The sequence below is a fragment of the Nannospalax galili genome, unplaced genomic scaffold (assembly GCF_000622305.1).
Source record: "Nannospalax galili isolate Female #2095 unplaced genomic scaffold, S.galili_v1.0 scaffold1532, whole genome shotgun sequence".
Lineage (NCBI taxonomy): Eukaryota > Metazoa > Chordata > Mammalia > Rodentia > Spalacidae > Nannospalax > Nannospalax galili.
In genome coordinates this window covers 1217766-1228835 of record NW_008330832.1, presented here as the reverse complement: position 1 = coordinate 1228835, position 11070 = coordinate 1217766, and the positions used below count along the sequence as shown (strand labels likewise).

Genomic DNA, 11070 nt, shown 5'->3' with positions numbered 1-11070 from the left:
TGCCATGTGGGTGCTGGGAATCAAACCTGGGTCCTCTGCAAGAGCAGTCAGTGCTCTCAACTGCTGAGCCATCTCTCCAGCCCCAAGCAGTAGTTTCTTAGGTAGAACATCCAAACCTAAGGAGGAGAAAGAAGAGGAAGAGGAGGAGGAGGGACCATCAATTTAAAATCTCTGCTTTAAAAGACAATTTTAAAGAAAATGGGAGAAAGTCTTTCAAATACTATGTCAAGGGTCCAGTCCCTATGCATAGAGGTGTCAGCCACAAAGTGTAGCTGCAGGACCCTGCAAAGAGCATCTTGGTCCTCTGCTGGCCATGTGTAGCATGACCTGATCTGAGGCAGGGCTGGGCGTGAAGGATTTTTACCTGAGGTGAGGGATGAGGAGGAGGAGGCAGAGGGTGAGGAGAGGAGAAGTAGAGAGGGGAGGTGTAGGTACATTGTACTTTAGTAATAATATGAACACCGGACAGTGTATTTGTTTGTTTGCACTGTCATAACAGTGCACCAGAGATGGAAGGGTCCAAATAGCTGAGGTCTTCCTTCCTAGTTTTCAGATAACTACCTTCTGGCTGTAATCCTCACAAGGTAGAAAGAGCTCTTTGATATCCCCTTTTTAAAGATATTTCTTGGGATGTTTGTGTGTGTGTGTGTGTGTGTGTGTGTGTGTGCATGCACACTCAAGTGCACCTGTGGGGGTCAGAAGAGGGCATTGGGTGGCCTCCTCTCACTCTCCACCTATTTCTTTGAGGCAAGGTCTCTCCCTGAATCTGGGGCTCACATTTTCACAGGTTAATTTTCACATCAAGTCCCAGTGATACTCCTATTTCTAAGGAACTGGGGTTGCAGATATCTGTAGAACTCCTGGCTTGTTATGTGGGTGCTGGAACCTGAACTCTCATCCTCATGATTGTGCAACAAGTGCTCGTAACTGCTGAGCCATCTCTCCAGCCCTCCCCTACATAGGCCACTTGCCTTCTCTCCTAACAAGGACACCAGCCTTATTCAATCAGTCCCTCCCCACATATGACCTTATTTAATCATTATTACCTTCTCACAGGTCCCATTAAGGATTGGAGCTTCCACATGACTGCGGCTAGGGGAACATAATTCAGTCTATAGCAACAAGAATAATAGCTATTGCTAGGTGTGGTGGTACATGCTTTTAATCCCAGCACATGGGAGGCAGAGGCAGGAGGATCTCTGTGAGTTTAAAGCCGGCCTGGTCTACATAGTTCCAGGTCAGTCAGGGATACTTAGTGAGACCCTGTATCAAAAAGAAAGAAAGAAAGAAAGAAAGAAAGAAAGAAAGATAAGTGAAACATCCACCTTGCTTTTGAAGATGGTGCATAAGTTACTTTTCTTGTTGCTCTAACAAAATACCCAACAAAGGCTACGAAGGAAGGAAGGAAGGAAGGAAGGAAGGAAGGAAGGAAGGAAAGAAGGAACGGAGGGAGAATAATAACTATCAAATGATGGCTGAGGTATTTAACAACCTACTCACCCAATTAAAAGTTATAGTCCCACAGGCTGGAGAGATGGCTCAGCGGTTAAAAACACTGGTTGTTCTTGCAGAAGACCCGGGTTTGAATCCCAGCACCCACATGGCAGCTAACAACTGTCCATAACTCCAGTCCCAGGGGATCCGACAGCCTCTTCTGACCTCTGTGGGCATTGCACGACACGGGTGCACTTACCTACATGCAGGCAATACACACACACACACACACACACACACACACACAAAATAGAAATAATAAATTTTTTTAAAAGTTAAAGTCCCAATTTATACAATTTTGGGATTTTTTTTTGTCTTTTTTTGAGACAGGGTCTCCTTGTAGCCCCAGCTGTCCTGGAACTCACTATGTAGACCAGGCTGGCCTCGAACTCACAAAGATCCGCCTGCCTCTGCCTCCCAAGTGCTGGGATTAAAGGTGTGTACCACCACACCCAGCCCACTTTTGGGATTTCTATAAATATTCTACCCATGGCCAATGTCAACCAGAATGAATGGTGTCAGGAGACACACAGTAGCAACTATCACCTGAGGATTCCACATTCAGATACATAGACTGAGAAAAGAGCACAGATAATAGTAAAATGTAGTATAGGAATTAGCAAGTGGTGAAGCTTTTAGTAAGATGTGATTGGAAGTAAATGTAATTAAACTTTGTGCTAGAGGCTGAGTTTAGCAACAAAGTTTCTGCAGATGTAACAGCTCGCCCTTGCAGCTCTACCATGCATGGAACTGCATAGTTCTGGATGTACATCAACTTCTTTGTTATGTTATTGTTTTCTTTTATTGATATATTTGTATTTGTGTATTTTTATTTACCTGACTTGTGTGCATGTGCAGACCTTGGGTGTATTGGGTGGGGTACACATGCATGCATGTGCATGTGGAAGTCAAAAGACAATCTTGGGTGTTATTTCTCCAGTACCTTCCACCTTTTGTTTGAGACAGGGTCTCTCATTGTCCTGGAACTTTACCACATAGCTTCAGGCAGCTGGCCAGTGAGTTCAGAGATGCTAGTAATGTCTCTGCCTCCCATTACTGGAATTACAAGCATGCATTACCATGATTGGGTTTTTATGTGAGTTTTAGGGATTGAACCCAAGCCTTCACACTTGTAAGGCAAATGCTTGTTATATAGCTCAAGTTGTCCTGAACTCACTAGGTAGCCCAGGCTGGCCTCAAACTCAAGACACCACCCCCCTACATCCCCTGCCTGAGTCTCCCAAATGCTGAGGGTACAGAAGTATGCCTCCATGTTTAGCTTACTATTTTCATTATAAATGCCTACAATTAGGGGGCTGGGGAGACAGCTCCATGGGTAAGAATGCTTGCTATGAGAACCTGAGTTCAAACCCCCAGTACCCATTCAAAAAGTTGGGCAGGACTGCATGTTGTAATCCCAGAATGGGGAGGCGAAGGCAGATCCTGTGAGATTGCTGGTCAACCAGCCTAGCCAAAACACTAAGCTTCAGGTTTAGCAGGAAACCTTGTCCTAAAGGAGTAAGAAATGAAGGAGTGACAGACACCTGACATGTCCCTCGGGCCTCCAAATGTGCTCACATATGCACAGCCACTTGTATGTACACACATGCCCACGAGCATGCAACATACTACATACATTTATACAAAACAAAAAATAAAAATGCAGCAATTAGCTGGGCGTGGTGGCACACGCCTTTAATCCCAGCACTTGGGAGGCAGAGGCAGGTGGATCTTTGTGAGTTCTAGGGCAGCCTGGTCTACATAGTGAGTTCCAGGACAGCTGGGGCTACAGGGAGACCCTGTCTCAAAAAGACCAAAAAAAAAAAAAAAAGCAGCTATTTGTTGAACATCTATGTTGTTATAGGTTATGTTCAAGCCACAAGCATTTCCCTGTGTTAAGCCTTACTGAATCCTCATAAATGTGTTAGCTTTCCATCGCTGTAACAAATACTTGAAACAATCCCTATCATATAAAGAGAAAAGGTTTACTTTGTATACTATTTTGGAAATCTCAGACCACGACTGATTGAGCCCTCTGCATTTGGGCCTGTGGAATGGCAGCACTTCATGTAGAGCAGAACTTCTCACCACACATCCAGGAAGTATAAGAGGAGAGAAGGGGCTGGGGTCCCACTCTCCTCTTCAGTAGCATGCCTCCCAGTGCCTCAAATACTTCCCACTTGATCAACTAACAACCTCCCCTGAAGTATCATTGTGAAGATGAGATTGTAGTCCAAAAATAGAAATAATTCTTGATGTTTCAGACAGAAGAAGATTTAATACTTGGGATTAGTTATGAAATGACAGGGCCAAAAAAGCAGATGTTGGGGACCTGTGGTGAGATTTCAAAGTCATGACACAAGCGTGGTGATTCAACTATGTGTCAAGAAAACTAGAAAACCATTGCCAAGATCACAACTTCCCAGACCCATGAAGCTTGGCAAGAGCTCAGTGGAACATAGACTGGGTCATGGCAACAGTTTACATCACTCAGAGCTTGTGCATCACATACCACTGTTGCCTAGAGAGTGGTGCTTTCTTCACTCCATCTTCTAGCAATCACATCTCACTGGCAGAACCCAAACCCAACTATCAGTGCCCTAAAGAAAGAGGTCTCTGGGAGATGGAGCTTTAAGCCTCTCAGCCCTGGCAACGCAATTAGTAGAGGATTAAGTGACAGAGAAGTAGCTTGTGTGTGAGTGAAAATAGAGACTGGCTAACACCATAGCAATAGGAGAGATTTTGCAATAAAATTGTTATTTGGCTCTAGCAATGGTGGTGTCTGTCTGCAATCCTAGCACTAAGAGGCTGAGGCAAAAGGATCAAAGGGGTCAAGGCCTGCCTGGGCTACAGGATGAGCTCATTTAGCCTTGGCAACTTAGTGAGATTGTCTCAAAAGAAAAAGTAAAAAAGGGACCATTGTAGTGCTTGCTTATTAGTCATGAAGCTTTAGATTCAATCCATAGTACTGCAATAACAATATTAATAAAAAATAATAAATAGATAAAATTACAAGAAATATGCTGTTTACATTTGGTTGTGTGTGTATGTGTGTGATGTATGTGTTCATGTGGATGTGGGTGTATGTGGAGGCTTTAGGTGGGTATCAGGTATCTTCCTCAATAGCTCGCCACCTTATTTTTGGCACTGAATCTAGAGTTCACCAATTCAGCTAGACTGGCTGGCCAACAAGCCCTAGGGATCCTCTTGTCTCTGCATTCCCGGGGCTGGGATTATGCACACACCACTGCACTCAGATTTTTTTTTTTTTTTTTTTTTGGTCTCTCTTTTGAGACAGGGTCTCTTGTAGCCTCAGCTGTCCTGGAACTCACTATGTAGACTAGGCTGGCCTGGAACTCACAAAGATCCCCCTGCCTCTGTCTCCCAAGTGTTGGGATTAAAGGCGGGCACCACCACGCCCGGCTGCACTCAGCTTTTTTATGTGGATGCTGGGGATCTGAATTTAGGCCCTCATGCTTAACACAGCAAGAACTTTATCAACTGAGCCATCTCCTCAACCCCAAGATTTGCAGTTTTGATATAACAAAGTTAAAAAGTTGGCAAGTCCTCTCCCCAGATAGCAGCTATGAGTCTGGGGAAAATAATCAAAACAGCAAAAAAGACCAAAGCAAGAGCCCAATCCTCTTAGTGCTCTGGAAATTTCTCAAATGCACAGATTAAACTAAATATTTATGGAAATTATCGATGTTAGATTCAAAGAGCAGAAGCCATGACCATCTTGCTTGGGGAAACTGCTGTTCACCTCTTTGTTTCTTTTTGCTTTCAGAATGACCAATTCTTACTGCTCCATCTTCAAGTTTGCAATTATTTGTTTATTCTAGTCTCTTAATTCTGCCTTTGGTGTCTTTAGCAGTGTTCCTCTTTGGTTACTATGCTTTTCAATTCTAGACTTAGAATTTCCATTTTGCTGTTCTGTATAACCTCTGTCTTCCTTGAGTTTCTCTATTTGTTGATTCATTCCTTTCCTGCATTTCTCTTCGCTCTTTAACTTTTCTAAAATTTAACCTTTGAACTTACTTAGAATCTAGTCTTTGAAAGCTTTGTCTGCTAGGTCCAGTATCGGGGGACATTTGGGTACAATTTCTACTGAGTCCCCCCACCCCTTTTTCTGAATAAGGGTCTTTGCATATTTGTTGAATACTTGGCGTTTGAAACAGTACTGTACAGACTCGGGATTTCAGTTGGTGTTTTTGGTTTGGTTATTTGCAAACCTTGTCTCTCTAGCCATATGTGGTTCTTTTGTATTTATTTTTATGTGTAACTCTTGTTTCCCAGGTTTTGCCTCTGTGACTTCATACCTGAGCATTCAGCCGAAGGTTTGCCAGATTATACTCAGAGCCAAATACGAACCCACCCTCGGTTGAGAGATCTGTGTTTGAACAAAGGAGCAGATTTTAACCATGGCCACCTTCAAGTCTCCTCTGGCTTTGACATTGTGTGAAAAATTGGCCTGGGGGCTGGATGGATGGCTCAGCAGTTAAGAGTGCTTTCTCTTCTTGCAGAGGACCCAGGTTTCTAGCACCCACATGATGGCTAACGACGTTCTGTAAGTCCAGTTCCATGGAATCTGATGGCCTTTCCTGGCTTCTGCTGGCACCGCATTCACATGGTAGACTTACACACATACAGGCAAAACACTTATACCCATAAATAGATAAATAGATAAATAAATATTTAAAGAATAATGTCTTAGGTCTCAAAACATTGACCACACAATTCAAAGTATTTTGGCAAGGCAAAAAGTTTTACTTCTGTAGAAGGGTGTGTATCCGTGCCAAACCAAGCAGGCATGCATGCTTAGCAGGGCCTCTGTTGGGTTTTTATACATAGCAAAAATGTTCTGTGCCTCATTCTGAGTGACATTCTAGAGGATTGGTTAATTTAAAGTGGTCCAACTGATAAGCAGAATGCAATTTTGAGCACAGAGGGCAACTCTAAGTATATATTTTGATTTCAAGGGCTGACCCTAGAAGAATTTGAATCTCTGCCAAGTGGTTTCTTTATATCTTTTGAAATGAAGCTTTGTTTTATTGAACCCTTAGATAGAAAAGACATTATTTTCTTTCTTTTTTTTTTTTTCGGTCTTTTTGAAACAGGGTCTCCCTGTAGTCCCAGTTGTCCTGGAACTCACTATGTAGACCAGGCTGGCCTTGAACTCACAGAGATCCACCTGCCTCTGCCTCCCGAGTGCTGGGATTAAAGGCGTGCACCACCACACCTGGCCAGAAAAGACATTTCTTTTACACTTCCCATGACTGGGAGAGAGAAAAGGAAATGGGGGGAGAGGAAGAATGGAAAAGAGAAAAGAGAGGCAAGCTTTCTGGTGTCTCTGATTACAAGGCACTAATCCCATCACAAGTACCCCACCCTCATGACCTCATCAACCCTAATCACTTCCCAAAGACTCCACCCCCAAACACCCTTGCCTGTGTACATGAAGTGCCCAGGGTCTGGAGAAGAAACTTTTCCAGCATAACTGGACATGGGATCCTGATGTACTGTAATTCCAAATACCCTGTCGGTAAGGTCCTGGTTGAGACCTCAGGTAGATGGGAAGGATCTAAGAAGGAATGATTGCTGGGCTGATGAGAGGAAGCTGAGACTATGGAGGAGCGTTTGAATGGACTTCTGTGAAGTGACTGCAGCTGTCTCCTTCACCTGAATGTGTTCATAGGATGAATGTTGGGTCAAACTAGAGACCACACTACCTACTGTGAGACAGAAGACGTAAACTTAAAAGTTTGCTCTTCTGCCAAACCAGCCACACTACCTTGAGAACTGATAGAACTACCTAAACCTATGCATGCCATTAATTTGAAACAATACAGAATACCTGCTTTGAAAAGAGATGATCACTTTAGTTAATGACAATGTTAGAAGTTGCAGTTTTAACATCAATAAATTCTCTTCATACCACCATGTGACCCACTAAATTCGTAGACCTGCTAAGACTGGGGTTGATGGCAAGAGTCTTTGAGTGCCACCCAGTGGTGAGCACTGGGATTTTGGACAAGGACATTTCCAGACCTGTTGCTTGCAAGTAAACATCAACCGAACTGCCTCTAGGACTGAGCGACCTAAAGTAATATTGAAATATGAAATACCTTCAAGGCCATGAGTGATGGCAGAGACACATTCCAGGGAAGGCAGGGCCGAGAAGAGCTTCACAGTGAGATGGAACATCCTACTGAGGGATGCAAGGGGGAGGTCAGAACATCTATGGATAACCAGCTGAGGGTCTTCCAGGTCTGTTGTCACAAGGATGGGACCCTTTGAGCAGCACCCCCCGAAACCCACACAGAACTGCTCGGTTATGGATGGTAGTTTCAAGGTTATGGGTAACAACTGACCCCAAGGCCACCGTGCCATGACCTACTAATGAAGAAATGCTGAATAAAGGTAGTAAGAACAAATCCACCCAAAGAGATGACCTCCTTGCTGTGGTGGAAGGATTGTACAACATTAGCAGCCCTTGTGTTAGGATTTCACTAACTCATCAGCAGTGACCAGTGACCTGGCCATGGGGCCAGACAGATGACAGAGGCCTTAGGTTCAAACCCCAGTACCACCAAAATGATGATGATGATGATGATGATGATGATTGATGTGGTGGTATTGGTGGTGGTCATGGTTGTGGTGGTCGTGGTGTGGTGGAGAGTGATTGACAAAGATACTCATCATCAATCTCTGGCCTTCATGTGCACATGTGCACACACATACACACGAACACACACAAACACACATAAAAGAACTCTTGTCTGACAGCAGAGGCAAAAACTACAAAGAACTACAGGATAGATTCCCCAGAGGAAGACCTGGGGACCCAGCTGACAAATAGGATACATGGGACCCATGCTAATAATACCCTGGGGGGCTATAAATGAGTTCTTGCAGGAAGAGATACTTTGGACTGGGCCTTGTATAACTAACCATACATGAAATGTTCAAAGTATGATAAAAGTGCCAGACAGAAGCTAACTGTACCATTTTATACTGTGATGAAGTTCCATTTCTTCAGAACAATGAATAGTACACTTTACAATCCACATTAAGTCAAAAATATTACATCAAATGGATATATCCTAGTACATCTTCAGAGTGGTGGTTTCCTAGAGAATTGAACTGAACAATAGTATTATGTGTTCTCTTTTTAACTTTTATTTTATGTGCATGTGTGTGTGTGAGGGGGATGAACATATGCAGTGGCACATATATGGAGGTCAGAGAGCAACTTGTAGGAGTCAATTCTCTCTACCATGTGGGTCCTGGGGATAGAGCTCAGGCCATCAGGCTTAGCAGCAAGTGACTTTACCCCCTGAGCCATCTACTTGGACTTGTATTTATTATCTTAAATGGGAGAAAATAAAAGTATGAAGGGCTTGTTGACACGCTGTTATGGTTTGCCTATTAAATGTCCATCACAGGCTTGTGCATTCAACACTTGGTTCCCATCTGGTGACGCTATTTTGGGATGTTCTGGAAACTTTGGAGATGGATTCTAGCTAGTAGAGGTAGGTTGCTGGGGCATTGTCTTGAGGGACTTATATTTATTTTCTCTAATTTCTGTCTACCATGAGGTGAAGATGCTCCTCCACCAGAATATTCTCCCCAAGTGTATAGGGCCAAGCAACTACAGAGGGAACCATCTGAAACTGTGAGTCAACATAAACCTTTCCTCCTATTAAGGTGTTTATGTCAGAGGGCTGGAGAGATGGCTCAGTGGTTAACAGCACTGGCTGCTCTTGCAGAGGACCTGGGTTCAATTCCTAGCACCCACATGGCAGCTAACAACTGTCCTCTTTTGACCTTTGTGGGTATTGTACAACACGGGTGCACTAACATACATGCAGGCAATACACTCATACAGAAAAAAAAATAAAATATAAAAAATTTTTAAAAAGTTGTTTATGTGAGGTACTCTGTCACAGTGATGAAAATTCTGATAAATATAGATGCTCTGTGAATATATACTCACACTCAACATGATTTCCCCATTATTCAAAATAATATCAATCTGGGGGCTGGAAAGATGGCTCAGAAGTTAAGAGTGTATACAGAGACCTGAGTTCAGTTCCCAGCATCTGCGTTGGGTGGCTCACAACCGCTTGTAACTTCAGGTCCAGGAGAACCAATGTCTCTGGCCTCCACAAGTACCCGCATTCATGTACACATACACACAGGCACACACATATACACATAATTCAAAATAATATAAAAAATCTTTTTAAGGAAGACAGTATCAATCTGACTCTCCTTTAAACAATTATTTATTCATTTCTATTTTATGTGTATGAGTGTTTGGCCTGCAGGTATATAAAAGCACCACAATGTGTTTAATGACCTTAGAGGCCAGAAGAGGGCATCAGATCTCTCAGACAGTTGTTAGCTGTCATGTGTGCTGGAAACGGAACTTGGGTCCTCGGAAGAGCAGCATGCTCTTAACCACTGAGCCGTCTCTCTAGCCCCGCTCTCACTCTCTTTTTAATGTGAGTGAAGTCTTTAGTGATATTCTGTCTTTTGTTAACAACGGTGATGATTTCTTTTCATCTTTAAAGTTGTTTTATTCATGTGTATGTATGTATGTATGTATGTACGAGTGTTATGCTATGAATGTGTGGGTGCCTATGGAGGCTGGAAAAGGGCAACAAATCCCTTGGAGCTGGAGTTCAAGTTGTTGTGAGCCATGTGAAGTAGGTACTGGGAGCAAAACTTAGGACCCTTGCAAAAACAGCACATGACCTTAACCCCTGAGCCATCCATCCAGCCCCTCTTTCTATTATCATTACATTTATTACAGTGCATACATGGAGGTCAGGGGACAACTTGTAGGAATCGGTTCTCTCCTTCCACCATGTGGGTCTTGGGGATCTAATTCAGATCCTAGGGCCTGGTAGTAAATGCCTTCACCCACTGAACCATTCCATTTACCCATGACATTGGTGATTTCTATCCCTTCTCCCCTGTTAGGGACTAAGGATTGGCCAATTTAGTTAATCTGTTCTAAAAACCAACTGTTGCTTTTATTGATTTTTCTCTAGTGTTCACTGAGTTCTGCTGTCTTTCAGTGTGCCCCTCCACCTGTTTGTTTTTGAGTTGTTTTGTTTCTTAGGTTCTCAAGATAGAAGTGTGCCCTTTCAGACATTTCTTCTCAGGCAGACTTTCCATGTAAATACTGTCTTGCCTGCCTCCAGCAAATTTTGAGACATATTTTTATTTAGTTTCAGTTAAAAAGCATTTTTTAAATTGGTTTTGGTGGCTCCCACCTGTAATCCCAGTACTTGGGAAGTGGAGGGCAGGAGGATCAGGAATTTAAGGCCATTCTCAGTTACATAACAAGTTTGAGGCCTATCTGAAGTTACTGAAGACCCTGTCTCCCCGCCCCCCATATTTTCTTATTCTTTTAAGATTTATTCTTTGACCCAAGGATTCTTTAGAAGTGTGTTAATATTTTTAAAGATTTTTTTTTTGTCTTTTTGAAGCAGGATCTCCCTGTAGCCCCAGCTGTCCTGGAACTCACTATGTAGACCAGGCTGGCCTTGAACTCACAGAGATCCT

The 11070-nt window shown here is 43.2% G+C and overlaps 1 long non-coding RNA gene across 1 annotated transcript in view; it reads left to right on the top strand.

The window, feature by feature from the left end:
• The window catches only part of LOC103749931, an 11862-nt gene extending 5822 nt beyond the window's left edge, over nucleotides 1-6040 (top strand). Inside the window, exon 3 of the long non-coding RNA XR_607958.2 lies at nucleotides 5791-6040. This is a non-coding gene — a long non-coding RNA (uncharacterized LOC103749931). The remainder of the gene's footprint in view (nucleotides 1-5790) is intronic.
• Nucleotides 6041-11070: the final 5030 nt, after the last annotated feature.